The following is a 27,901-nucleotide window of genomic DNA, read 5'->3' as shown; positions in this document are numbered from 1 at the left end:
TACATAAACAGACATGCAAATTTATCCCTGATATCTTTAATGCATTTTTACAAGTTGGGAACCTGTTACTGTGTCCTTCCCCCACCAGACCATTTTTTTTTACCCAAGGCCAAATTCAACTCAAAGAAGGAAGGACCTAAATACATCAATGGTCTGGTTTCTTTCAGTTCAGTGCTCTTGGTTTCAGAGACACCAAAGGATGTTTCATCTGAAAAAGAGTTTCTGGAAAGAGCTCATGACTTATCAGCTTCCTCCAACGCCGTGTTCTCAAACTCAAGAGAAAGGTTTTCATTTGCCTCCTCCAGATTATGTGCAGGCTCTGAATCTCCTCACTTGGCTTTCAGCAATAAATGGGACAGGCAGTTTCCATATCCTGGGTGACTGCCAGAGCAGGACAGCTGTTTTTTCTCAAAAGAACTAAGAACATGGTCAAGAAAAATGGCTGAGATCACAGAGAAAAACAAGTGGAAAATATCTTCCACATTCCCTTTATCTTCTACACATTGATTCACACCACATTTAAATATTTCTCTATGCAAGTAATGGACTCTCTGTGCTTTACCCAAAATCATTCAGCCTGTGGAATGGCTGACCAGAAGTTAAAAGAATCCTGGAAATTAAGAAAATTTTACATTAAATGGTTTGCCTGCTACTGTCTAATTCTCTGTGAGTAATAAAGTAGGGAATTTCTAAATCAGACTGTGATGGATCTGTGCTTGTAAAGTGGGAGAATGGAATAATAAATTATGAATCTGACAGCTTTGGGAGAGATAGCAGCAGCTTTGAGCTCTTAAAAAAGCCACAGAGCATTACTCAGAGAACCCTGTGCCTGCAGATATATATCAGAGTGTGTATGTCAAGGCCTTGAGCTGAACCATCACAGGGCTCACGTTCTGGAAAATCTGAACAAAACTAAATTCTAACCAGTGCTTGACTTAAGATGAGCAGGCCTCGGTGTGCTCACAGAGATACCTCACCAACAAAGCAAACAAGCACAAACATTTCAAAACATTTTATCCAAGATAATAAGATATAAGGTAAAGTAATAAGATATTACCCCAAAATGTTAACAAGTACTGAAAAGCAAAACAAGAATGAGGCAGCAATAGGTTCTTTAAAGTAACTCCAGGCTGGAGGAACATGTGCCTCTGGGTTAAGGAGTGATTATACAGGATTAGCCAGAGGATCTATGGCAGAAGCAGCCCCAGGACAGGAGCAGGAGGGGAACACTGTCCCAGCTGGGTCACCATGGGCTGTGAACGCTGTACCTGGGCAGAACGAAGCCTCAGCAGATACTTCTGCTTCATCTGCACAGCCCTCCTGCAAGTATCAATTGAGTTACTGCATCCTTCCCCCAAAGCTCTCTGCCTGGACACATTCTCACTAGAGCTGGGATGCTGCTACTACTAAACTACAAAAGGTGTGGGCTTACATACTCCATGAGCAGTTAAAATATTTTTTTAAAAAATTTTTTCTTTACTAAAAAAAGCTTTCTGAAAATCTAAGGACCAGTATTTACAAAACTAAACATCTCCTCATATCTTGTAATATAGATATTTTCAGTGAAACAGTTTGAATGTTAAATACAAAAGAATATTCTTTGATGAAATACTTATAGATATTAAAAAATACTAAGTCTATTCTCCCTGAAATCAAATAAATCCGTAAATTGTCTATTGCAAGTCACAAACTAATAATTTGAACAAAAGCTCCAACATGTTTGAGAAATGTCCCCAAATTAACAGGAAGAAAGTTGATGCCAAAACACCCCCACCCTCACTTTGCACTGGGAATTAACTTAGAATTGCTTTTCCTCCTGGTTTCATTCAAGAGGAGCAAAACAGAACTAACCAGCACCTAGCTGAACTGCCAAAGCTGTGTAACAAATGCATTTATTCATACCCTACTGCACCTCCTCCTCCATCAGTCCCAACAGTAATTTCTAGTTTTTTCTAACAAAACAGTAATTTCTACACACTGTCTGTACTACCATAGTAAATGAACAGTAAATGAACAGCTTTTGCATGGATTTACTCTCAAACTTCCTTGTCTCACTTCTGTTTCACCAACCAGCTCCTTAAAAAGCCTTCTGTAACAGTATGCAAAAGTGAATTGTCTGCTGTTTGTGAATGCATCTATGTTAAAATGTTAAAAACACTGAAATGGATGACACACACACGAGATAAAGTTCAGACTTGCCCTACTTAAGAGAGCTTCCATGATTTTTTGTCAGGCTCACTGATTACTAACTCACTGCAGGATCCAACTCTACACTACTGAAAATTTTACAAGTCAAATCAATACTCTGAATGTAAGCCTCAGGTAACACACAAAACAGATCTCCATTCCACAATATCTTGCTGAGATAACTAACATGATAAAACCACAAGTACAGAAATTCCAGAAAAGATTTCCCAAGAAACTAAATCACACCTGATTATCCCACAATTGTACCTGAGAGTCCAGCTCTGCTGAACTGGGAAGGCAGTAGTGACTTCATCAGCTGCTGTACACAGAGACAGACCAAGGCAAGGGACAGCAAAGTTATCTCAACAAGCATTTAACAAGGCCTCTCAAGACACATGGAACACAAGGTAAATGGTTGTTTCTCCTAATACTGATAAGGACAGATGTTTGCATCACAATTTCAACAGGAATCGACTATCATCCAGCCAAAAGCATAAAATAAAATAAAATATCAGAATAAAGATGCGTGGGAGAAAGGTGATTTAGAGAGAAGACCAGTTAGTGCATGCTGACATCCCTGATCATTTACCTACTCACCTTAATTCATACCATTGCTACCCTCATATCTGTGGTGTCTGAGCTGATGAGGCCATGATTTTATCTGTATATTCTGAACAGCAGTGCTAAGCAAACAGAGAATGCAAATTGTCAGCTCAATGCTACAAGAGTACATGCATTTCACATCCTTGCCAGCTGAGTGTTGAGGTAACACACAGCCCAAGAGCACCTGCATTTCCAAAGCAGGCAAACGTGGAACAGCCACCACTGTCACTGCCAAACACGGACCACGCACATCCAATTAAAGGAAAATCGTCACTGCCACGGTTAAAAGCAAAGCTCTGCTATGATTTAGTAAAGATTTGTCTCCCTGGAGATATTTCTTAACTGGTTCATTCAAGCTTGAGGAAACACAAATCTAGGTCATGAGGCTGTCACAGCCTAAAAGCCTGTGTACATGGTACTAGAGGCAAAGCTGTGTATTTTCATACTAGACTAACTTTGTAACAAAATCCAATGGAACAGAAGTCCTCTACTCTTTTCAGTATTCCTACCAACTACCTGCTGGCACTGGGCACCAGCAATACAGGACATATGACAGTTTCTGTTGTTCACAGAGGTTGAAAATCTAATTCTATTGTACATATGAAATGTTTCTTAAGTGGACTGGTGCCTGCTAAGACCTGCATGAGCAAAATGCGCTCTGAAGTACAAACCCAGGTGAACTGATAGCTTTGTATACTTCCAGAATTTCCAGAATTATGAATGCAAATCAAAGAATTGTCCTTCAAAAATCAAGCATAATTGAACCACAAGGCAGGCAGCTGATTGCATAGGCAGAGTGACTAACATCACCCATTTTACTCTTAACTCACAATGGCACCTATGTTGGCATCTTATCATAAAAGAGGTGACACTGCACCTTTCAAGAAGCCCTCTCTTTGGTGCTCCATCACTGTCAATTTGTAACTTTTGTGGCATTTGCCACAGTGCTCTTAACAGGGCTTAAGGGCTGCTGTCACTAATAGATGAAGCTGATTCTCCACCAGAGCACCAAAATATCATCTGTGGGTGACATGGCTGAAATCTATGTCCACATGTCACAGCAAGGCCATCAACTCCTTGCTGGACAAGACACTGTGAAGATGTCTTCACTGGCTGTTGCCACTCCACTGGGAACTGTAGTGAGGTGCTTTCAGGGATAACTAACACACAGGCACAAATATCACACTTGTAAACACTACACTGAAAGTTGTCTTGTCAGTAAGGTTAGAATCTCTTCTAGTTAGAAAGGAAACAAAGTATCTCTCAGTTTCCTTCTAATTAGCTCAAAGATGAAGTCAAGAGCAGTAAGTAAATACAGTAAAAGCTGAGGCTCTAAATGGGCAATAAGTACAAAGATATCAACCTGGAGGGTGCAGAAGTAGCCTGGCAACCTCAGACACCACACGCTGTCTGGTGTGGCTAATCAGAGCTCTTGAAGCTCAAACAAGCAGCCAAAAAAGCATAACCTTTCATTTCATCAGTTAGAACACAAGGAACTTAACACTGTACACAACTAAACATTGTTTATTCCGTTTGCAAGCACACACAGACAACTAAAATGCAACAACTCTCTCACAACCCCCTGCCCTAAGAAAAGCCCTGCTCAACCACTGTGGCTGTATACACACATACCACACGTGCTGGTAAGCAAATATACCCTAAAATCCTTCAAGAATCTCAGAAAAATTCACTGCATTTATCTGCAGCATGCAGTACTAAGTTTTACAAACAAACTACTTGGGGAAAAAAAATCCACACAGCAAAACAAAGATGAGGCAGGACAAGTTTTGAAAGGTTACTAAGAGAGCAGGCTGTAATTATTAGTAAGCATTAATAGATAGCATTCTCAGTTCACGCTTTATAATCATACAGCAACAGCATCTCTTTTGGTAAGAACCCAGCAGGGAAGTTCCCTCAGGCAAAATATTTGGGTCTAATTAAGAGTTGTTTATAGGACAATCAGCTTATTAGCAATTGAACTCCAGCTTGATTTTTTAAGTCAGAAGGCCTATTTGCAAACTAACTTGATAGTATGTATCTTCAAGAGGAAATATGAATTACAAGGAACTACAGGAGGAATGTCACTGTCCCAAACAGAGCTGAAACAGCTTTAAGGTAAGATAAGCAAAGAGCTTGACTGGAGTTAGTTGTAACAGAGAAATCAGAAGCTGCAGGAGCGAGAGCCTTCACTATGGCAGTCAATGACACGTCTTTGAAGAGGCCTTCCAGACTTCTTTTCCTGTTTTGCAAGAACAGTGCAAGAGAAAACCAAAAGCATGAGTTTCTGTAGGAATCAGAAGAGAATCACATTCTTTGGCTAGGTTCCTCTCCCAGAGTCCTTGGGAGGACAGTAGTAAATATATGTATGCACAGACTGTGGCTAAAATGGTATCTGATGTCATCAAGTGAACCATGTAAATTATTACATGCAATTCCTCTCTGAATCTTTCAATATTGCTTGTTGGAAGTTCCATGAAGAGGCAGATTGTCCAGGATCAGATGCTGAATCAAGTCCACCAGAACAATTCACTTAATGGCATTTCTTCAGCCTTTGCTTTACATGGTTTTATGCATTGGAACTACTCCACAGGCAGCTGAGCTGGATTCTTGAAACTAAATGCAGCATGTTAGAAGCCAAGACACTGGACACTGCCTAAGGTAAGTAAGAATACCTGAGAATGTGTTTTTTGGAACTTGAGCTATTACTGTCTTGTTCTCCTACAGCAATCAGACTAAATCAGCTTTTAAAAGCCTAAGTATGCAAAAGAAATAAGAGGAACAACCCATATAGACTCAAACAGCTCAACAGGTTGGGGTTTTTCCTCCATCAGCATCATGTAAGTTCACTACAACAAAGCCAAGCACTACTTAAATCTAAATTATAATTAATTCAGTTATGTTTCTACCCCTTTAAACACTCAGGTTTCTATCCCATCTACTGTAGTACTATCCAGACAATTTTTCCTCACAAGCTATCACAATTTGGTATCAACATGAGATTAACACTATTTTTAAAATAAATTACCACTCTTTATTAATTTTAATGTCATGGAGATAGAAAAGCGTTTACAGAAAAATAATAAAAAATAAAAAGCCCTGCATGTCATGTGAAGACAGTAATTGCAATCCAGCATACATCCCTCATCAGAAAGGCGGTCACATGGAACTGGCAATGCTGGAAAACACAGGCAACAGTTTACACACAGTCTGCAATTCACACGGTGCCATGCCAAAGAGAAAAACAGCAGATCATGCAATCTCCCTCCAGTGGGTTTAAATAGCTACTAAAAAAATCCTTTTCTTACTTTTCCAACCTCCACCAACTTCTTGAGATTTACAGACACAGTTTACCATACACACATTACCAGTCACAGTTTACAATTTTTAGAATATTAATGCTTTGGCTGATGTTATTGCAGCAAGATTGAATGACCTTAGTGCATGCTTCCTTCATTTTTTGATGCCAGCACCAGAACAGAGAGGGAAGGAACAACAAGGTGCCTCAAAATTTAACCATTTCACACCATCTCAAAGGCTGAGTTCCAGCTCTAAACATTTTTTGTTAACCCCAGTTCAGGCAGAGATATCAGACTCTGCTTCTTGATTACTAAATTATTTTTTATTAAAAAAAGAACACTTCTTCCAAAAGAAGAAACAAACAGGGAATGGCTAATCAAAAGAGTTTGAACAATAGAGAGATAAAGAGGGGAAAAAAAAAAAGTAGCTGAGGAAAGGAAAAAGACCCAGAGCTATAGACTGCATAAAGCTCAGTTACTGCCAGAATTACCAACACTAATGAAAACAGAAAAGCTGAGCAAGAACAGTGTGCTTGCACCCATCAAATCAACACCTCTGTCACAGGCACAAAGAAGGACAACACGGAGATGGAGCTCCAGCTCTAAGAGTACTCCAGACCCCCAAGGTAAAAGCTCACAACTTTATAACAACAATAAGGAAGGACAGAAATCAGAAGCTGATGTAATCCTTATAAAAATTTATGAACAGGGTTAAGTTTGAGAAAAACCTATATTTTAGAAGGGAACAGGACTGAACCCCAAAACATCCACTGCTTCTACAGCAGAGACAGAGGAAGAAAGAAATCATGAAACACGGCTGAACTTTTATCAGGGTGTAACAGTTTGTGTAAACGTTACATGTCAATTAGATTTCCCTCAGTCTAGTGCACTGCCACACACTGTGTGCTACACTGAAGTCAAACCTCATCCTACACCAAATGTGCTCAGAAAGAGCACATCTTACCAATAAGCTCAAAGTCAGCTTGGCAGACTTCAAATGGTTGAGCTAAATTCATGTATTCTGTTATTGCTCTTAGCAAAGCCTACTTCAAGATGTACCTAAAACACCTCCATTTAACCTTATCCTTAGACATATTTGATACAAACTGGCATGCTGCTTAATTATAGGCTGCTTTGAAAGTTCGCTGAAGACATTTTTCAAACATGGAAAATTGCAAGACAAAATTCCATTAGCGACCTTTCAGTATTTCAAGCACCATTTCCAGATGAGCAGTCAAAGCCAGAGACACATTTAGAACAGTAATGTGGACAAGGTCAAAGTAACTCCAACGGATTAAGAACATGGGGTGAGATTTATCAACATTTTGCCCAAAGCCAATTTTTCCACTCAGTGATATTCTCTTCTGAGAGCATTACAGAACAGAAATGGGAATGTATCTGTGAAGTTACGCTAGTAAAGATTTTTCCTTGTTCATTTTGTCACCTCTTATTCAGATGAAAGAGTTAAGTCATCTTCTTAGGTATTTATTTCATACCAATGAAAGGCATGGCCCTTTTTCCTAAGGCTTAGAGAAATCACTTATTACATGATCATATCCTCTAGTCTCCCTGGCAACTGTTTCAAAACAGTCAATATCTTTCATAGCCAGGTTCATCTCCAGGCTGTTAATTACAATATTTACTTGGCACTTCAATATTCATACATCACATTTAGTTTTCAGCTCAGTTTCTCTCTTCATAAACACAGCCACAGAAGTATATATTTCACATACTCTCTAAGGGAAATTTTATACTTATACGTACAAGCTTTTAAATTACTGTAGGTTTTATGCAATTATATGCACAACGAAGAAAATTAAATAGGACCTTACCTCAAAATTAAACTTCATTTAATAGAAAATAAGTTTGTCTGAAAGTACTGTTTGATCACATGGAAGGCTTCCAGCAACCAAGTCTGTAACACAAAATACAAACAAGTTACTTACCCCCAGTTCAATAATTTATATTTTTCAAATACCTTCTCTGTCAACACACTGGAAAGAAAACAACTCAGGAAGTTGTAAGTTTCCTTTTCCCTTCAGAAGTCAGAATTTGCATTGCCAAAATGTCTTTGTGTTCAAGAAAATAGATTTCAGTCCAGGCTTCTAAATTACTCACACATAAGAGTTCATAATAATTGAATTAATGATCTTTGACAGGTAAACACTTTTAAATTGCCTGGTCAATTAAGTCAACAACTCTGGGTGTTAACATAAATTAAACTATCACACTGAGCTCTCAAAACCATTTATTTTGCATTAACTGTGCTTTTCCATGATTTATTGTCCCTGTGTGGAATAACAGCCTAAAACACCACAACTCAGGCCACTCTCTGGACAATCTCCCTTCTGAAAGTATGGGAAAAAAAATAAATAAAAATTGTTTTGCTTTTAAAAGATGACAAACTTTCAAGGCTTTGGCTGTTTTGAGGAGGTGGGTTTTCTTGTTAGAGATCTTCAGGCTTTGTTTATTAGACTTTGTTTTCTTTTTTCCCCCCTAGGTTTCTTAGAATAATTTGTCAGTTTTTACTCTAAACAAAAGCTAATATATCACAATGGTTTAATAATAATGAGGCTGGGCAAACCAGCCTGCACACAAGCCATTTAGCAATTCTGGACCCCCACAGTGCTCTGAAATAAACACCAGCTTCTCTCCCAGCATCTCAAAACCCCTCCAGCACAATATTATCCAGTCCTAGAACTTGCTGCTAGCAAAGCCTTGTGCTCAGTTATGGATGTGTGCAGTTATGGATGGCTCTCATCCCATTTTTATATCTTCTGCACAACCTAAAAATTCAAATGAAGTTCTGATCCCCAGAAGCTATCTGAATTTTAAACCAGTTCATGCATCAATTTAGAACGACCAGGATGTTAAAGAATATGTTTCATTCAGCTACATAGCAGGCAATACCCACAGCAACAAAAGAATTCTTGCAAATTTTAACCAACCAAAGCTGGCAAAACAGTTCTGGTGAAACAAATTTATCACTGAATGTTTTTCTTGTCTTGGTTGGTTAGAAAAGTGGTTTTTTGCTTTCAGTGGACTTTTAGGCAACAGTAGCTCTCTGCCAACACAACTCTTAACTGCAGGTTTACAGATTTAATGCAGGCTAGAGTAAATGCAGTACACTTAAGACAATTATTTCAGCATCCAATTGAGCCCCTGCACTGAAATTGCCAATGCAGTAGTTTGCTGCTTTGAAATTTAGGACCCTGATCACACTCATCCAACTTTTCAATGCCTGCCAAGTCTCCAGTAAGGTGCAAATAACACACAATTACATCTAATTAAAGGTATGCCAGCAGCAGGCACCTCATGGGTTTCCCACTAAAATAAAAGGTCAGGATAAAATCAAGTTCAGCACACAGAATATCTGTGTATCTGATACATTCTCTTAGGTGGCTGTATCAGTGTATAAGGGATTGATCTGTATGATAAGTATCTGTATTACAGTAAAATGCCAAATTCCTGTTCAGTACAGCCCATGAAGTCACCAGCCACGCTAATTCCTGGACATCACTATGTCCTTCTCCATAACTGCATATATTTTAAAGTTCTAAAATTTGTATCAAGTGCAGTTGAGAAGTAGTTTAGTCACTTGCAACTGCTACCTGTCTTGGTTCTTAGTCCTTTGTTAACAAAGGCACCAGAAGCCCTTTCAAGTCCCCATGTTCTGTAAGCACAAAGCACCAGCCAGAAGCATCTTCAGCTCTATTCAGAACCACCATCAATGAAGGCTGACACTTTTTGGACTTGTATCAAAAACTGAATGCCTGTAGAACATCCCACATGTAGGAAAGAACAAAACCAGATGTAGCAGAGAATGAAGTGACCATCCCAATATTGCTTCTTCCTAGCTGCACCACACAAAGGCCCCCAGATACATTTTCCAATTCAATACATGTTGTTACCATCATGATGATTTAAACAGTTGTGAAACTGCTTTGAAATTGGCCCTTTTCAAATGCAGTTCCAAAACAGAATCATTGCTTAAAAGAAAATAAAAAATAAAAAAAAAAATCAAGCAAACAACAAAACCCCCAACAGTTTGTTTTTTCCAAGCTGTACACCGAACATGGGTATCTAGAAATCTATTTTTCTACAGTTTATCAGGAGGGTATATGAACTTAAGTGTTAATGAGACTAAGTACTCAAGTATTAACTTAATACATAAGTATTAACGAGACTAAGAAGAAAGGAAGTAAGGCAACTGCTGTCTTAACAGTTTACATCAAGGGATGAAAAAACACAATTTATTTGCACATATATTACCAGAGTAACTCAGTGTATAGAATACCATGTTTCAAAATAACTTAATTTTAAATAGCAGATTTTAAGTCATCAGAATACTTAAAAGTAGAAATATGAATATATCTTGTGGAATCTGAGAAAAAACTTGCTTGTACTATAAGATATATATATATATCTATCTTAAGATTAGCTGGAACAAATGTGAATGAAACAACATTCATTTTTCAAGTGGGTTAATTACTGCTGAAGCAGCCATAGATTTTTTTACTTATCAACAGGGAAATAGATCCTAAAAAAAAAAAAACCTATTAATCACTGTTTTTTTATTCTATTGTCCTCACTTCCTGGAATGTAGTCAGAGATGGAACTAGACTGCCCAGAAGCCCAGTCAGCAAAGCAGCTGCCCTGAACCTGGGATTTGTTTACAATTCTGTTGGAGGGTGGGAGCAATGAGTGCATAAAGCACCTAATTCCAGAAGTTTACACAGGGCTTTCTGAATATTTGGAGTATTTTTTAGCAGTAGGTCCCTGGCTCCTCTCCCCTTCTTTTTCCTTAGCTGCAGGTACATTTCTTTGAAATGCTTTTGGTTCAAACACTAGTGATGTTATTTACAGAACAAGAAAACTGAATAAAGAAAAGCACTGAAGTAGAATGTACTTTCTCAATTCTACTGCAGATTCCTGCATTATGAATTAGAAGTAAATTACAGTTTTGCCTTTATTGATATTTCCTAGGTATTCTCTAAATTCTTGGTGGTAACAGTTTAATTCAGTAGCATTTGGATTTCAGGCTCACTGAGATGAAACAAATTCCAGCATCATCTCATACTACGTTTTCTGAATGTGGAAGGTATTTCTGCCCATGTATTTCCTTTGGGTTTATGATGTGTGTTTTTTTTAAAGTGGTAGTGCAAGCCAGACTTTCTGGGAACCTCTGAGATGGTGGTGGCTCATCCCTGCACTCACTGGTCTGCCAAAACTCAGCTTTCAGCCCCTCAGGAACTATTTTTGCTTCACTCTTATCAGGTCTTAACTACTGTTTTTCAGCTATCAATCCTTACAACAACCTGCACATCTGGGATAATAGTTTTGAGGAAGTCTGACAAGGTAGAACAAACAAGGATCTTCCACTTTTATATTATCCTCATTACCTCAGTAGACTGAAGAGCTTCCTTTTAAAGAGCAATGGTTTGTAAAGTTTCTGTATCTTTACACCAAGTTGTAAAACACTTAATTTAGGCAACACATTAACTATCCCCACAAGGAAACAGTGAACCACCACAAATATACTAAATAGTTAAAGTTCATGTTAGCACATAAATTTGTGATGTATGGAGTGAGAAAGTATTTTGAATTCAAACCAGAATGATACAAAACAAATTCCTTTCTGTTAACATATCAATGAAACTTTGATGGACCACACCAGTCTGCATTACAGAGAATCTCCAAACAAACAAACAGCACCAGTCCTAGATGTCCTGAGAACAAAACCTGGTCACCAAACAAAATGCAACTACACTGAGGTGTGGGAGGAAGTGATTCTGGGCCAACTCTGTATACATACACATATATATATATATGTTGTTACTTCATACATGCAAGCACTCATGGCCTTTACAGAGCCTTTACGTGACCTTAGCTAGGTGTTCTCCAACTCCATCATATCAGCACACTCTGCATCTTCAACACAGTCAAGGTGAGAGGTTTCCAACAGGAGCAAGTCTATTGCAGAGATACACCCCAAGGTACACCCCAAGTTCAAAACTACATCAGCACTTGGGAAAAACCAGAACTTCAGAACACTAGGAAACATGGGGAACATCCAATAAACTATTTCTGGGGGAAGTAAAGGCCAAGGCACATCTTGTTGATTTTCTTGTATGCTTGAAGCTTATGTTCTCCCAGTACCATGACTTGGTATCAAGGCTCCTATACAGAATTTCAACATTAACCATGATTTCTAAACCAGTTTCAAATACATTTCCCTCTCCAAGTACCAGCCATTTATGCAAGTAAGTACATCACACATCAAACAGATGAAGAAGCTGAGTGTCCACCTCCTGCATTCACTTCTCGAAGGAGGAACGTGTCTTTTGATGTGTCTGGGAAGGGGAATTAAAAAGGCAGCTATAATCACTACTACTTATTAGTGTTCCTCAGCAACTGAGAATTTAGTATGGTTACAGACTGCACACATTACTGGTTCACTACATCAGAAATGCATAAAGCAGTTCCTTTTCTGCCTGATTTGCCTTGGAGGACATTAAGTTAACATTTCAGAAAGAAACAGCACTTCTTTAACTATGCAGCTGCCAAATCAATTCTTTCTGATTCAAATATGCTTTGAATTTCATAAGATCTTTCCACAGACATAAATCTTTCAGTCCCAAGCACTTCCTGTCATTTTAATTACTTCCCTTCAAGTCCCCTAAAGAACAAAAATGATGCTTTGCAGTGTTCACAGACAGGATGAACAGCACTTACTGTGTCCTAGGGGAGAACACTGTCAGGAAGGGCTTTTTAAGTGGGGGGAGGAGGAGAGGCAATGCTGGAAAACACATACCTAAGAAATACATACTGTAAATACTCAATTGAAATTGAAAACATGAGAAAAGCTCAACCTCCTTCTCACTCCCCCCTCCCAGTAAAAGGAGGAGAGATGCCTTCTCTTGACAGACTGAGCTTTTCCAAGCACCTGAGTGAGGTTGGAGAACACAAAATAATCCTTTTCAAGCTGCTTCCCCTACTTCTAGATATGTGGTGGTCTTAGATTAAGGGCTTTTTATATAAATATTTTATATAGGGTAAGGAGCAAGCAAATCTCCATCACACTTGTGCACTGATATTGTCTTGAACCAAGTCAGACTCTCAGCTGTGGACACAGATTGTCAAATCCCAAGTAATGTCCTTTCCAATCACCCCCATCCTGGAGATGCTTCCATTTCAAATCTCCTGCTGCACTATGGTTTACCTTGAAGTTACCTCCTGTAATCCAGCCCAGACTCCCATAATCCTGTTGCAAAGACATTTAAATCAGGTCACCCTGAGGCAATTTGCTAAAGAGAAAGCATTGTTTGCCTTCATGTCAACTAAACTACTTAAACACTGCAAAAAAACTTCAAGTACTCAATGTCAGTCCCTCAAAACTGGTTTCAGTTGTTTAAGGCAATTTTAAGGCAGGTAGACCTGCAAAACTGAGGCTGCAGATGGAGACAGTGCCCTTTACCTGCCACTGAGAAGTGGAGCTAGCATGCTTGCCCTGTACAGCTGCAGGATTTCATGGCTAAAAACAAACAAACCCACAAGAAAACCCCTCAACCTCAACCAATATTCCCCCACCCACCCCCCCAAATGCAATAAGAATTAAAACAGAACTACTCCACATTGTCAGCAACACATCAAAGTGTCTGTATGGAAGAATGAACTGACTTCCAGCACTTGGAATAACAGAGATCCCAAAGAGATATATTTTCACTGATTTTCCATTCATTGCCCTGGAGTTGAAGCCAAAAAGAACCCAACTAAATCAAGCAATTGTCCTATCTGGTCTTTTTGAAACACTGTAACATCAGTGTGCACAGAATGAAGGCTTTAGAAAGGAACAGGTAAAACATTGCATTCTTAGCTCCAGTTGGCATATTGCATTTCAGTATTTTCACAATAACATACAGTTGATATCCAAAGTTAATTCAGAAAGTTTTTTTGTACAATGTCTGCCCAAGGGACTGATTCCACTGCATTCGAAAAGCACATCTGAAGTGTTTATTGCTTCCAGATTTTGAAAGGAGAAATTACTGTTATAACTCAGCTGAGTTGTCTTAACAGCTCTGCTAAAATCTCTTTGGTTTTCATCCCAAAGTCTCACTTCAGAAAATACATGTTTCCTGTGTATTTATTCTCTAGGCATACAAAGCCCATATTCAATGTTTCAGCAGAAAAACACATTTAACAAGAAAGATGAATGCAGCCCAACACTTACAGTGTGGGCAACTTGAAACACGTAGCAAGGTTTTGGGACTAAACAACACTGCCTAACCTTCTTCCCAATCTCTGCCAAAAAGCCAAAACACTACATTCAGAACTTGCAGTAAAAGCAGAATTTGATAATCATGACCTGTGTCCAATTCTGTCTGCATTTTATGGTTTTATTAGCTCAAGTTAGCACATAGGTGACCTCAGTGCTGCAGACATGTGAATTATGTCACACGAGAAGAGCAAGAGCCAATCCAGGCAGACTCCAGCTCATGATAAATGAAACTGATGTGTAACATTCAGACCTGGAGATCCAGTAATGCAACAGCTCAGCTACAGATTGAACCCAGCAATCAGAGAACAGGCACTAAACAGAGATGCAAAAACATCTGAAACTTCTGCCCAGAGAGCTTTTGCTGTGAAAAGGCACAGATCTTAAAATTAAAATAAAAGAGTCTACCGAGAATGCAAGTGACTGTTTAATGCAACAACTAAAATACCTGCTCAGTAATCCTCATTTTGGTCACAGATCACAGGAATGCATGAACCAACATCAGGGAAATGATTAGCATAACATTATACATAAGCCATTTTGGATGAACAGAGACAGTGACATGTCCATTATTTCTGGTAAAATAATGCAACTGTACTTTGGTAGGTAGCATTTAACATGTCAACAGGCCAAGTGGCAATATCAGAATTCAACTTGCATCTTTACTGCTGTGTTTCTAAATCTGTGGTTCAGATATTAAATAGGTTTATTATAACAATTTTTAAGTGCTCCTCATCATGCTTTAGGTGATAGATTCCACTTCTGTCACAGTACACTCTGGAAGCAAAGCTTCTGACTTGTCTGAAAATTCAGAGCAGCCCAACTCAGAGCTGAGTTCTGGATTTACTTTCACTCCAGCTGCTCTTGTGAATGATTAACACTCAAGTCTTCTACAACTATGTGTTGCTGGCTCCTTGCATAGCACTTAGCTGTACAAGCAGATGGACAACAAGCTCTTGGAAGCAATTCTGCCAAGAATGTCCCAGCCAAATGCTCTTTTTGGACTGGAATGGGGAGCAGCATGTGGGAAGTACCACACTGCTGGTTGACATGTTTGCCACTTGGAATGTTGCCCTGAACCGGCAACTGGCAAATATTTACAGAGGAAAATGTTCTTGGTTAGAAAGTGACAGGGGACACATCACACTGAGGGCATGGAAGATGACAGATCAAGTCTTGTATTCAGAAGCAGCACTGTAGGATCAAACAGAGACTAACTGCCTCATGACAGTAGTGTAGCTTCAGGAAACACACAAAACAAGCAGAGGAGCAAAGTTTCAGCAATGTAAAATACTCAATTCCACAATATCCAACTCTTCTGAAATATTTCTGAACTGCTGGAGGGGAGAAGTTCCCTCTCAGGGAAAAGACCAAGGATCTGAAGAAAATCTGAAGAAATCTCCATGATCCCCTAGAACTCAGCCAGTGCATTTGAGAAAGGCTTATCTATTCTGGCACTGTTTCTACCTCCTTGTATCTTTGCAGCTGCACAGAAATCTATGAAGGTGCAGAGTATTAGCCTCTGATTGCAAAAGTCCATGGGAGCATGGACCCAGAAATGAAGGCTTAAAAAAATTCAGGTGACAGAAAAGACTTTCTCACAACAACCAGATGGTTGGGAAAGTAAAACAACCTTAGGGTGGACAGTCTATGTCTCTGAGCTTTTATGCCTTCTGTACAAAGGACACATACACCTGATGTGTCTGAATTACTTTAATTAAATTATGATACTGAAATTCTAGTCACAGGGAAAGCAGGCAGGAAAAAAAAAAAAGGGGAAAAAACAGAAGTGAAGGTTTTCTCATTTCTTTCTTCCATTATTTTCCCTAGACATGGGTATGTATAATGTTAACAATCCTAACCTTTTTGTAACACAGGCAGCAGAGAGAACATTCAGAAAATGCTAAGACAAGAAAAGTCTCCTGATAAGTAATACTAACACATGAAACAAGAGTTGAGAGGAAATGCCCCTGTACAAAGGAAATGTGTATACAGGTGCTGTACAACTATCACAGAGTAGATTTTTAAAACAACAAAATCAAATTTTACAACAAAATCAAGATAACAGAAAAAAGAGACTAATAGCTGTATCTGCAGAACCTTATGCCTTGACATCTGTGCTCCAGTTGAACTGACAGGTCATTGCTGCACAAAACCTTCACAGAAATCAGGCTTTGGGGAAGAGAGGGACACCTAGCCATGCTCACGTGCCCAGTGGCTGCAATTTTAAGACAATAAAAGATATTCTTAAGAATTTCAGAGATGGAAGTAGCTGCAAAGAGGGTCAGTGTAAAAACAACCAGGATTGTGGCAACTTGAGGGGTGGTTTTCACCTCAGAGGAGACAAACGTACCCTCACAAAAATACAGTAGCTTTCTTCAGTGTCATGGGGTGGTTTATAATTCACTCAGAAACTTCTGTGCTCTCTAGTTAAAGTCCAGTTTCTCTAAAGTTTTCATCTTCAAGTTGCAAAGGAGGTTTTTTTCCCCCCTTTAACTTCCATTTCTGGCAGCAACTGCTCCACAATAGTTTTCCAGTTCCCCCTACCAGGCACTTCTTAGAAACAACCAAGTTTTTGGACATGTTCCAAGGCATCTCTCATTCTCCACAGAGATTTAGAAGCACTCCCAGCTTCCCCACTGGTCCAAGAAACAAGCAGTTGTTCTGTCTTGTGGTCCATTTTCACTATTTTCATGAAAGCACTCATCCCTCTGAGGACCAGAGTGAGCTGTCAGCCTTTAAAAGTGACAATTCCAGCAGAGATGCCAAAGCCCTGACCCACCCTTTGAAGAAGACACCACATGTGCAGCCACACAATTCTCCCTATGCACAATGCAACTGAATGCTCCAAGTGGCACCAGTAAAAACTTACTGAAGTTTCATTGTACCTCCAGATCTTCCTCTGCAGCAGCAAAAGCCCTGCTTTAGTCCAGTTGTCCAGAACAAACTTCCACTGTAATTCCAGGGCTTTATTTCACACAAGGCTTTGTGCACAGCAATGTGAGCTGGAGAATGAGAAGACACTGTCAACAAGCAAAGCACATTTCAGCCACATGGTCAAATTCCACTTGTGACCTTATTCCAATACACTGCAGTGGCGTGATAAGAGCTAACAATACTTGAATTTAGCCCAGAGGGACAAAATAAAAAAAATAAATCCATGTTTCTGTGGTTATGAATTGTAAAATCTAAATTTTCAAAGGTCTCAGCTCCAAATTGAATATTCACACAAAAAGAAACTTCCAATAATGAGACAGTTTCCAGAAAAGTTCAGGGGCTACATGATTCAGTCCCCCAAGGACTTTGCCTTCCCACACAAGCTGTAAATTTGAATGATACTCGGAATAGGTTTTTTTCTGTCTTTTCTGTAACTAGAATTTGTAGACACTTATGTCAGAATGTTCATCAACAAGTAGCCAAATTTCCAAGCAAAACTAAATTTTAAAAACAGAAGTAGTGATTCCAAGACAATTAGTTACTGTGCTATTTGATAACTTGCTAAAGATAACTGGAAATTGGAGTTCTTTTTCTAGACAACCAGACATCCTGGTATTGCTCTTAAATTTATTTCTACGGAACGTCCAGTGTTAGATTAGAATAAAGACTGACTTAAGGAGTTCTCTGTTGGAAAACTGTTTGCAAGGGTTGTTTTGCTGTTAGTTCAAGGGTGGGGAGGGGCATTTCTTTTTCTTAAATCAAACTGTAGTGAAAGTTAACTCTTTCTTACAAAAATACTTCTGAAGAATCTGGGTATATGTATATTGTACTTCACTTAGCAGTTTAATTCTGGATGCACAATGTAAGGTGTGGCAGACCACATGCATGCTCAGAGAGTTAACTGGTAAATCAGATATAATTTCAGTTAATTTGACAGATATGCTGTTTAAAGCCACAGCTGAATCACTTCTGACTGTAGCATGGTTTATTTCATACAAGGCTTTCCACTGTCTTGCTTCATCCAGTCTAAGATGAGCCTACAGAAAAGGAATTTACAAAATGAACCAGAGAAAAGGTGAATATGTACATTTTTTAGCCCTACTATCCAAGAGAGCAATTTGGGCATGCTAAATGACAGCCTAGCCAAGTGGAAGGAAAAGTAAAACAGATTCTAATCCTGGAGTTTCACATGCAGTTGTGAGTATGACAAAAAGGCAGACAAACACTAAAATCCAGACCATGAAACACCACCTTAGTTACATGCATAGAGTTTCAGGAACAACAAAAGTGCTTACAGTCAATGAACCAAAGCTCACTGATTCTTCCCTAGCATTCTCAAAGAAAAAAATGTAGTCCTTCCAAACAATATGAACAACCAGTAAGCAAAAGAGGCAACCAGTTTACATCAGGCTCTCCATATGGGATGATTTCCAAACCTGAAACCTGTTTACTACTTGTAATTTTCCTCAATCAGGGAAATCTTCGTTTTAAAGTATTCCTAGCAACATTCAACTGCTTATCTTCATAATCTCTAGCCTACCTGATAAATAAACTTGACTACCAATAGCTTTATTCACCATTATTTATCTATTAAAAGATCAAAACCAATTTACACATGCCACAAGAGGAAGCTGGCATCCTATTCCCTTGCTGTTTGCTGCCTCAGAGAGCTGATGTAATTTCTCATGTCTACCCACAATTTCTTACAAACATCCATAACTTGACTAGAACAATCTAGAAAAAGACCTGACTGCCAAGTCCATTTTTGGAACATTAGTTTGCACCCAACATATCTGAGAACATCTGCAATGCAGAAAAATCCAATCAAGTGCAGAGCTTGCTGTCACACCACTGAAGGTCATTTATGCTCTTGATGTGATCCCACAGGTTTCTTCTGTAAAATGCAGTTTCCAAAGCTGCCTCTTTCTGGCTGTGTCTCTCCTCAATTTGTGCAAGGTGCTCAGTCAGGAGAATCCTGCATGAAAACTGCTATGGTTTAAAAACCAAGCAAAATCCAGCCATGGTAGGTAATTTCTTACCTCTGGAATACAATACCAGTTCAACTATAGAAAGTTAATAGTTAAAACTTGAACAAAGAAAACAGGCCAAACACCAATTTCTTTCATTGCAGCACTTACAATGCAATGAAATTCGATTGCAGCCACTCAGGCTTTCTTATGTCATTATTTCTACTTTATGCCACATTTCTTATGGCAAGACAAAATTTAACTGCTTAATCAGCATGCAAATTTTCATGCAATAATTATACAGGAAACTTCACCAACCATGTGTTTCTCCATTAGCATTCAATTAACATATTCCACTATGGATGCTTCAGTACAATTTCAACCATTTCTGCCATCAAATTGAATAGATTATGTCATTACACGACAATTATGACAGCCTACAACTTATATTCAGACCCCTTGTTACTTAAGCAACTCCACAGTCCCCACAAACTAAACATTACCCTTTAGCCTAAACTGATTTGCTTCACATGAACTTCATCATACCACCTCCTATTCCCCTAGTGGTACCTCAGGAGAATGTGCAAATAAATTAAAATTAAATTACACTACCACGTGAAAAATAACTGTTTACATGGTATTATAAAAAATACTAAAGTCCTTATTTTCAGACTCTGGATTCCAAATGCTGGACTTCTGGGCTCTGCTCTAAGGGTATATTTAGTGCTGATATATTGCTCACATCTCAGATTACACTATTTAAATCTAAAAGGCAATGCATGTGTTCAAGAGAACTGTTCAGAGTAAACACAGAAAGTTCCTGTGGACTAGGTTAAGCCTTATAGAGATAGAAAATCAGGCATTACAAGGGAGAACTTGGACATCTTGTCTGTCACATTTTTCAGCCTTCAAAGGTGTCTGTACTAATTCCTCAGCTCAGAATGGGAAGAGAGTAATTGCTCTCCCTATTAGTGGAGAAGCCCCTTTTCCCACCAGGCTGAGACATAAACAGGGCCAGCACACTCTCCATAAGGCCCAGATAAAAGCAAAGTCCTGTGGTTTCCAAGCCCTTTACCCTTGAAGGATAACCAACCACAAAACCACAAGAAGAAAAGGACCAGAAAGTATTTCTTTTGTACAGCCAAGCTATGAAATCTTTCACAGCCTTGCACAGGTGCTTGATAGCTTGAGACTGCTTAAATGCCTCACTTCTCTGGATAGGGAGAGGAATAACAGTGCCCCTTCCAAAGCAAATACACAGCCTTTAAAAGGACCAGTAATGACTGTGCAACCTGAAGACCAGACGGTAGAAAACAGCAGGCTGAAGGGGAAGATAAAGAGAAGGGCTTGGCAGCAATTCCTCCTTCCATGTAGTGCTTCTGAAAAAACTGCAGCATTCACATGTGGTGATAAGAAGCTTGAGAGACACAACCACAGGAGGCTGAACACCTGGGAAATCACCATTTGTGGCTCTCCAAAACAATTGCCTTATCCAAGTAAATCCTCTGCAGAACTCCAGCTTTTGCTGCCCTATCACCAGAGCCCCTGTCTTTTAGTGTTAGGGAAAACTTTGTCACCCCTTTGCTGACACATGCTCAGAGCTCGGATTTTCAGATGAACCAACCTCACTTGGATGCAATGGGAAGAAATACAGCACCTCACTTGTACCTAAATGAATGTTAGCAGTATTAAGCAGATCCTAACTGGGTTTAATTCTTTACCAAAAGATTGACCTCAACCACATGCATGGCACCTTTAATTACTACCAACTCTAAGTAACAACCAAAAGATTACACAGAGTAATAATTAATTACTTAATTACAGAGTAATTATAGAACACAATTTACAATATCTGAAAATGGGAAAGAGAAAAAAATTACTTAAAAGTAACAAAAAAATGACAAAGTTGTCATATTAAAGAAGCTTGACCTTTATGACATCATTCCCTTAGGAGCCCTCTGCAGCAAGGAGGCAAAAAGCCAAGTCAGTAAATTCAGACTGCAAAAGAGAAAGCTGACAGCGTGTAGGTGATGACCAAGTGAAGTGTGCTGAACATGGAAGCAATAGTGCACACTGAAGACAAGGACCACAACAGTTGCAGTGGTTTGTAGAAAAAGAGGTTGCAGAGGCAGCTACAGCATTAGAAGAATTAAAGCATCAAATGAAGACTGAGACCCCAGCATCTCTCCTTCCAGTTAACTCAATTTACTTCAAACAAAATTCCTGTTTAATGATGATCTAAGTATGAACTTCAGCAGTTTAAAAATTTTACATTAGAGCAACAACTGCAATGAAAATTCAGGGTTTATTTTGTTGATTTTTTTTTTCCCTGCATAAATGGAAGGATGGCTGAACTCCTGTTAAACTGAACAGAAGCTCACAATGAGATCAAGATTCAGATATAACTTGACAGTGACAAATCTGTACTGACAAGTTTGCAGACACCTTTCTTTTAACCACATTCCCTGGAGGAAAAGAGTCTGAGTAAAACCCCCAGATGGCTTGAAAGGGTCAAAGTAAACAGTTAAAAACCAATGGGCCACCTCCCACCAAATGTCAACTGAGTGAATGTAAATCCTACTGAATTTTCTATCTGGTGAAGACTGAATTTGATCCCCCAGTGCTTCTAATAAGGAAGAAAAGCTGCAGACACTTATTTCTTCCTACTTTTCCTCGTTCAGCTCAACCAGTGACAGCCAAGCACCAGTGCTGGACCTTTAGATCAACAGACCTTTACAGTTTTAACTTCTTAGTTATTCTGAAAGTAACCCAAGTGTATCATCAAAGCCATAGGAACACTGGGAGAAGTGCTACAGTCAGGGAGATTTGATTAAAGAATTTTTACACAATCAATGCAAAATTAATTTGTCAGAAATTGTATATATTGGTTTTCCATAGCATTTGATTCTTTCCAACCTGTAACTCAACAGGCTTTGTGGCCTATTTCTCCACAGATTTATTGGTCCCACGCTCCAAGCAAGTCATAACATCATCACTGTGTCACCTATTTAACTTTCCCTAGTAAAAAAAAACAAGCACTTTTATTGTTCTTCCCACCTAAAATAGATCTCTTCACATCCCAAGCAAAAGTAGGTTGGAAGGAATTTTATTTTAGATATTCTGGCGAGAGTATTACAGAAGAAAGACAAACAGGATGCCAATGTACATCCCAGTGATGAAAGCACTCTCTGGAACTAGCCCCTCTTAGGTCTAGATGTGCAATTAAAATTCAGTCTGGTATTTTATAATCCACTTCAAAATGAGAGATAACTAATCATTTAGTGAAAGCAGAATAATTCAAATAAACTCATCACAAAACACCTGCATACATAATTGCTAAATATGAAGCTTTCTTTGTTTTGCCTAATGCCTTAATAAAGTACATACTGCATTTTTGAAGTGGTAGCATTTTTAATTCCCAACTGCAAAATAAAATTAAGATTCCAAGTAAACAGCAGCAGTCTACTCCTCAATTTACACTGAGCTTTCTTGCAAGAACCTTACAAAAGCATACACTAGCTTGTTTACCCAGGCAGGGAAAGCTTTTTTGATTACCAACAACATCCATGGTTATGATGCAGAGGCTGTTCTAGATTTAGGGTTTTCTAAAAATTTCCCAAGACTGTTTATGGATCTGATCATGACAACTGTTTATAAAGTTCCCACCCATCAAAAATGAGTTGTGGAAGTATGACAAAAACATCCTAAGCTGCAGAGCAAGTTTTCACAGCTTTTGCCCTCTTGAGCTGCTGCCTCACACACAAAGCAAGGCATCACTGACCTTGCAGAAGGCTGAGAACCTGGTCCTGGCACAGCAATCGAGGCTGTGGACAAAGGGGACAAAACAGCTCCAGAGCTCCTTTACACATGGCAAAGTTTGTTCTGGAAGCTAAAAGGGAATATGCATAAGACACTCCCACTTCTTGAAAATCTTTGAAGTCTTGAGTATTAAATTTCACTAATATGATCTTTATCTTACGTAATTTCAGGCAGAAGCTTTTTTCTACAATGTTGGACACTTCAACTCAAAAAAGAATAACTTTAACTCAGTTCCCACCTCTTATCTAAATAAGATCTTTCTTTAAAGCACCCTTGATGAAAAGACTCTACAAATCATAGATGGGTGTAATTCCTTTCAACCATTTCAAATACCATTTCAAATACCAGTCAATGACCACCTGAATACTGGAAGCTGTTCTAAGTGTTCATCTGTTAGCTGCATTTCTAATTCCTATATACCTCATATTTCAGGAAAAGAACTATGTTGTAATAATAGTTGTTGTTGTAATGTTGTAATAATAGACAATATCAAACCAGATTTTTCACTCTACACTATGGATCATGATTTGGTATTACAGTCCCACAATACTTGGTGGCTCCTCAGACTTTTGGGTGCTATTATTTTACTGCCCCTCAAATGCTTAAGCTTTCATTCCGCCTCCCCTTAGCTATTAAATGTATCTTGTTCATTTCTTTAACTTGGTCAAAGCAGATATTTTAAACTCAATATTTCTTTATACATTTTCAAAAAATATTTAACTTCTCATCCATTTATGTATGAAGATAGCAGCTTTTGACACGTCTTGAAATTAACTGGCTAGAGCTGCTTATCTATTTATTTGAAGTTTAGAAAGTTTATACAAGGAAAAATACTTGGTAGAACAGAATATTTAAAGTGAAATTCTCTCACTCTTTCCTACTTCTCAGGAAACAGGCTTTCTCTATAAGCCAGATCTCATAAAACATTAGAAAACTCTCCAGATAGAATAGAGTTGACTGATAAGATATGCCCTGATTACGAAGTAGCACTTAAGTTCAAAGTCATATTCAAAGTCATAAACTGGACTGTTTTTCTTTGAGAACAACACAAATAAACTAAGGGAGAAAAAGCAGAGGGGTAGACAACTCTGGAATAACAGAGTAACAGGAATAGGAAGAATTCTGCTAAAACATGGCCAGGTGCATAAGGCCCTCCAACTATCTAGAAGATTCAGAGAAAATGAACCAGTGTGCACAGAGTTTAGTTAAAATGCACACCATTTTATACCTGATTTAACTGTGACTTTTTAAATACTAAAACAAGAATAATGCCTTAGCTTTAACTCCAGGACAAATATTTCAAGGCCTATTCCAAGGGGTCTTTCCCTATTGCTAGAAAATGCAGTAGGGAAAGACCCTTTGGTTGGAACACCCCTTCAGCTTTACAGTCAGCAGCAATTTCTTCCAAGCTTTACATTTCTTCAAATATGAACTGACACATCTTTCTAAAACTCGTAGTACTGAAGTTTTCTTCATTAGACTGCTTAAACTAGCTCTGCATCTTGGATTACATTATTTTGTGAGCAGTTCTTTCTTACTAAAATAACCTTTAGAATCATCTTTGAACTATGGGCTCTATCAGCACAGAAATATTAAACCAGAAATTGCACATTTTGTAGTTGTTAACATCCAGTCACCAACTCTATCTGCAAAAAACTATGCTTGGCAGCAGGGCACAAACATAACCTGAGGCTGTAGTAGGTTTTTGAAGAAGCTGAACAACAACATACTGGCAAAGGTCCTGGAACTCAATCTGAACAGAAGTCAAGGACACTTGGGCAACACTGTGGGGCTGGTGACACAGCAGGAGCCCGAACTGAAACAAAGAATTTTTCAGTTGCAACTTCAATGTTGCCCAAGATGAGGCCTCACCAGCCAAAAAGCCAAGTAAGTTGGGAAGCTCTGCCTGAACAGTAATTTTATTGTTGGACTGACAATGAACTGGAGATTGGCTACATTTGGTTCTGTCAGACTCAACATTTCCCTCTCTGTAGGAGAGACCATTTTATTATACTCTGTCCTCTTTAAAAGCTAGCATATAATTAAGCCTATTTAAATAAATTAACCTTGGAACTTTAAGTGTTACTTTACATATATACATAGTGAGATAAGAAAGTAAACTGCTTTTTCTTCACTGTATTCAAATCTGGAATAGAAGAGGAAAAACTTCATGGCAATAGCTATGACCATTGCTTTATACATAGTAGCAGCCCCAAATACCAGATAAGTATCTGCCAGGAAGTAAGCAGCTGAGCCAATATTTAGGGGTGAAAATTACAGGTAAATCTGAGTGTTCACACTTCAAAATCAACTCAGTATCAAACTCAAGTTAGTATTCAGACAATTAAATATAACTAATACTAGGAATCAACTGTATTGACAGCAGAAAGCCATGCCAGTGGAGAAAGGAAGGGTGGTGGGAGAAGAAAATTAGTTTTATTTACACTTGAATGTTCTTGTGCCCAAAAATGGCCTCAAACAAAATACTGGGGAAGCTAAATTACCATGCCAATCTTCATTAAAAGAGAAAAAAAAAAAAAGAACAAAAATTTAAATATCAAAACACTTGTCACATGATGAAACCATAGCTTTCAGAGCAAGATAACTGATGAAGACATCAATAGATTATCTCAAAAGGAGATGTGCAGTTTCCTATCACATTTGAATCGCATTTTGACTGAAGTGTTTTCATGTTTCTGCCTCCTCTCATAGTAAATTGAGGTGACAAAAAAAAAAAAATCTAGCATTTCCCATTTCTGAACTATAATAGTATGAAATCCTGGCAGCAAAAACCAGGGGTTTTTTTTCAGTTCAGGTGCTTCTCTAGAACCCAATTATTGCAACATGACGGATGTTTGGAATAGTATGCAGTCTTTATTATGGCACTCCCACTAAGGAAAACCTAATTAATTGCTCAAAAAAAAACCCACCCCAAACCTTCTTCTTTTTCATTGTTTTCATTATAACTATTATTTCAGTAACCATTCTCTTCATTTTCCATTCCTTACAGATAATACCATTTCCTCCAGAGTAGTTGTTCAAATATGCTATGCCTTGTCTTATCCACAACTTTGCAAGAACAAAACAAAGCAGAAAGCAGCAAAAGCACTCAGCCAGTCCCCTGAGGCTGCTGATTAGGGACCCAGCACCTGAAATAAGAGATGGAGTGATACATTCAGCTGTTCATCACAGAAAACACACATTGGTGCTTGCACAGTGTGCACGTGCCTAAACCAGAAAGGCATTTTAGCATACCTGCTAAAGCTCCAGATACAAAGGTGGCCAAGGGGAGAACGAGAAAAAGGCAAAAGAACTCCCTAGGCATGAGATCAGTGGGGAAATAAGTCAGCTGCTTCAGTTCCTGAAGCCAGCACAGATATCTGGGCAGAAATACGTCTCTTGTCAGAAATGCCACCTAACAAGTCATTCCCTGGGCATTTAGAAAGAATGCTGCTCACACTACAAGACTTGTTTCCAAACTAAGAAACTGTAAAAAAATGTACTACAACATAAATCTTTCTATGTATTTACCATGTACCAGTATACAAATAACTCCTGTGAATAATTCACATGAAACAACACATACACATGATGTCCTGTCAAAGACAAAAGTTACTTGAAGCAAACTCCAGGCTGTCAAATTAAATCTGATCATACTGTTATTCTGAATATTTTATAGTGCTCCTCCTCCTCTTGATACAATTTTATAGGTTATGCAGTCAACTATTCTCCCTAAGACAGAAAGACTCTAAAGATAGATACATTAAGAGAATTTTCTGCTCTTTCTTACATTTAATATTTTAAGGGATGCAGATGCAAAATATAAGATGTAGATGTAAAATATGTTCTAAGACAGCAGTGCCTAAACTCTGATTACTGATCAGCTACATACACTAACCACTAAAGGCCAAGTATAAAATAAATGCTGACACTGGCCACTTGTTTTGCCAGGTTTTTTAAAGCACACGCAATATCACTCTGACCTGGCTTTGAGGTATGCAGAGCATTAAATGCCAGTAAAATATTCCCCCATACCATTGTACTTACTGGTTCCTTCCTGCCAATCTGGGATCTCTGAATAATGGAAACAGGTCTACAGGACAGTCTAGCAGCAAGCAAGGCTTAGATGTTAATTCACATTAGAGTACATGAGGAGAAAAACACTTTACACACTTGACCTAAGCTAAGAGGTTTGGGAAAGAAACAGCCTGTTATGACACTGCTTTTCAAAAGGACAGACACACCAAGCCAAATAACAGAAAAACCTGAACAACTTGACTTGTGGCAGCAAAGCAACCACGTTTCAGTCCTTCAGAGTAAAGTTAATAACAAACTAGGGCAGCTCAAATTGCAGAACTGAGCTGGAATGACCTGACAGCAGCAACTGGTGTCCAAACACACGAGCTACAGCAAACCTACAGCGTTCGACCCATGCTTCCAAGAAAGTTCATATTAGAGATGTGTGGAGAAGAAAGAAACTCTTGATAGATCATTTTAACATTTGCAGTGTCACCATTTTATCACCCAACACTTGCTTATAGACAAGGTATCTTGAAAATTAAGATATCTGATAAAACACTACAGTGAATCAGTGACACTTCAAGCAGTGACTCTAATTGCTTCTGAATCCAGTTTCTCCTTAAATGCCAAAGTCATCTGTCCTCACTGGCATCTATGAACCTGAAGGCCACAATCCAAAGCTGTCAAAACCTACAATATTTTTGCCAAATAATAACAGAGAACCTTTCAGAAATGCCAAGTTTTACATATTTCTGAAAATCCCATATTTCATTCTCATGTGACTCATCAATTCAGCA

General features: G+C 38.6%; 1 protein-coding gene across 6 annotated transcripts in view; it reads right to left on the bottom strand.

The window, feature by feature from the left end:
* TLN2 (talin 2) overlaps positions 1 to 27,901 on the bottom strand; it is a 132,286-nt gene that overhangs the window by 86,765 nt on the left and 17,620 nt on the right. For 3 of the 6 annotated variants that reach the window (XM_058846577.1, XM_058846572.1, XM_058846576.1), the window contains 2 exons: positions 17,234 to 17,366; positions 7,919 to 8,001 (listed from right to left, as the gene is read on the bottom strand). The gene's annotated coding sequence lies outside the window, so the exon portion shown is untranslated. The remainder of the gene's footprint in view (positions 1 to 7,918; positions 8,002 to 17,233; positions 17,367 to 27,901) is intronic. The other 3 variants (XM_058846573.1, XM_058846575.1, XM_058846574.1) reach the window with 2 other exon arrangements.

Source organism: Poecile atricapillus, chromosome 11 (assembly GCF_030490865.1).
Source record: "Poecile atricapillus isolate bPoeAtr1 chromosome 11, bPoeAtr1.hap1, whole genome shotgun sequence".
NCBI classification, from domain to species: domain Eukaryota; kingdom Metazoa; phylum Chordata; class Aves; order Passeriformes; family Paridae; genus Poecile; species Poecile atricapillus.
The sequence above is the reverse complement of the archived record's forward strand: the minus strand, read 5'-3'. Positions and strand labels throughout refer to the sequence as shown.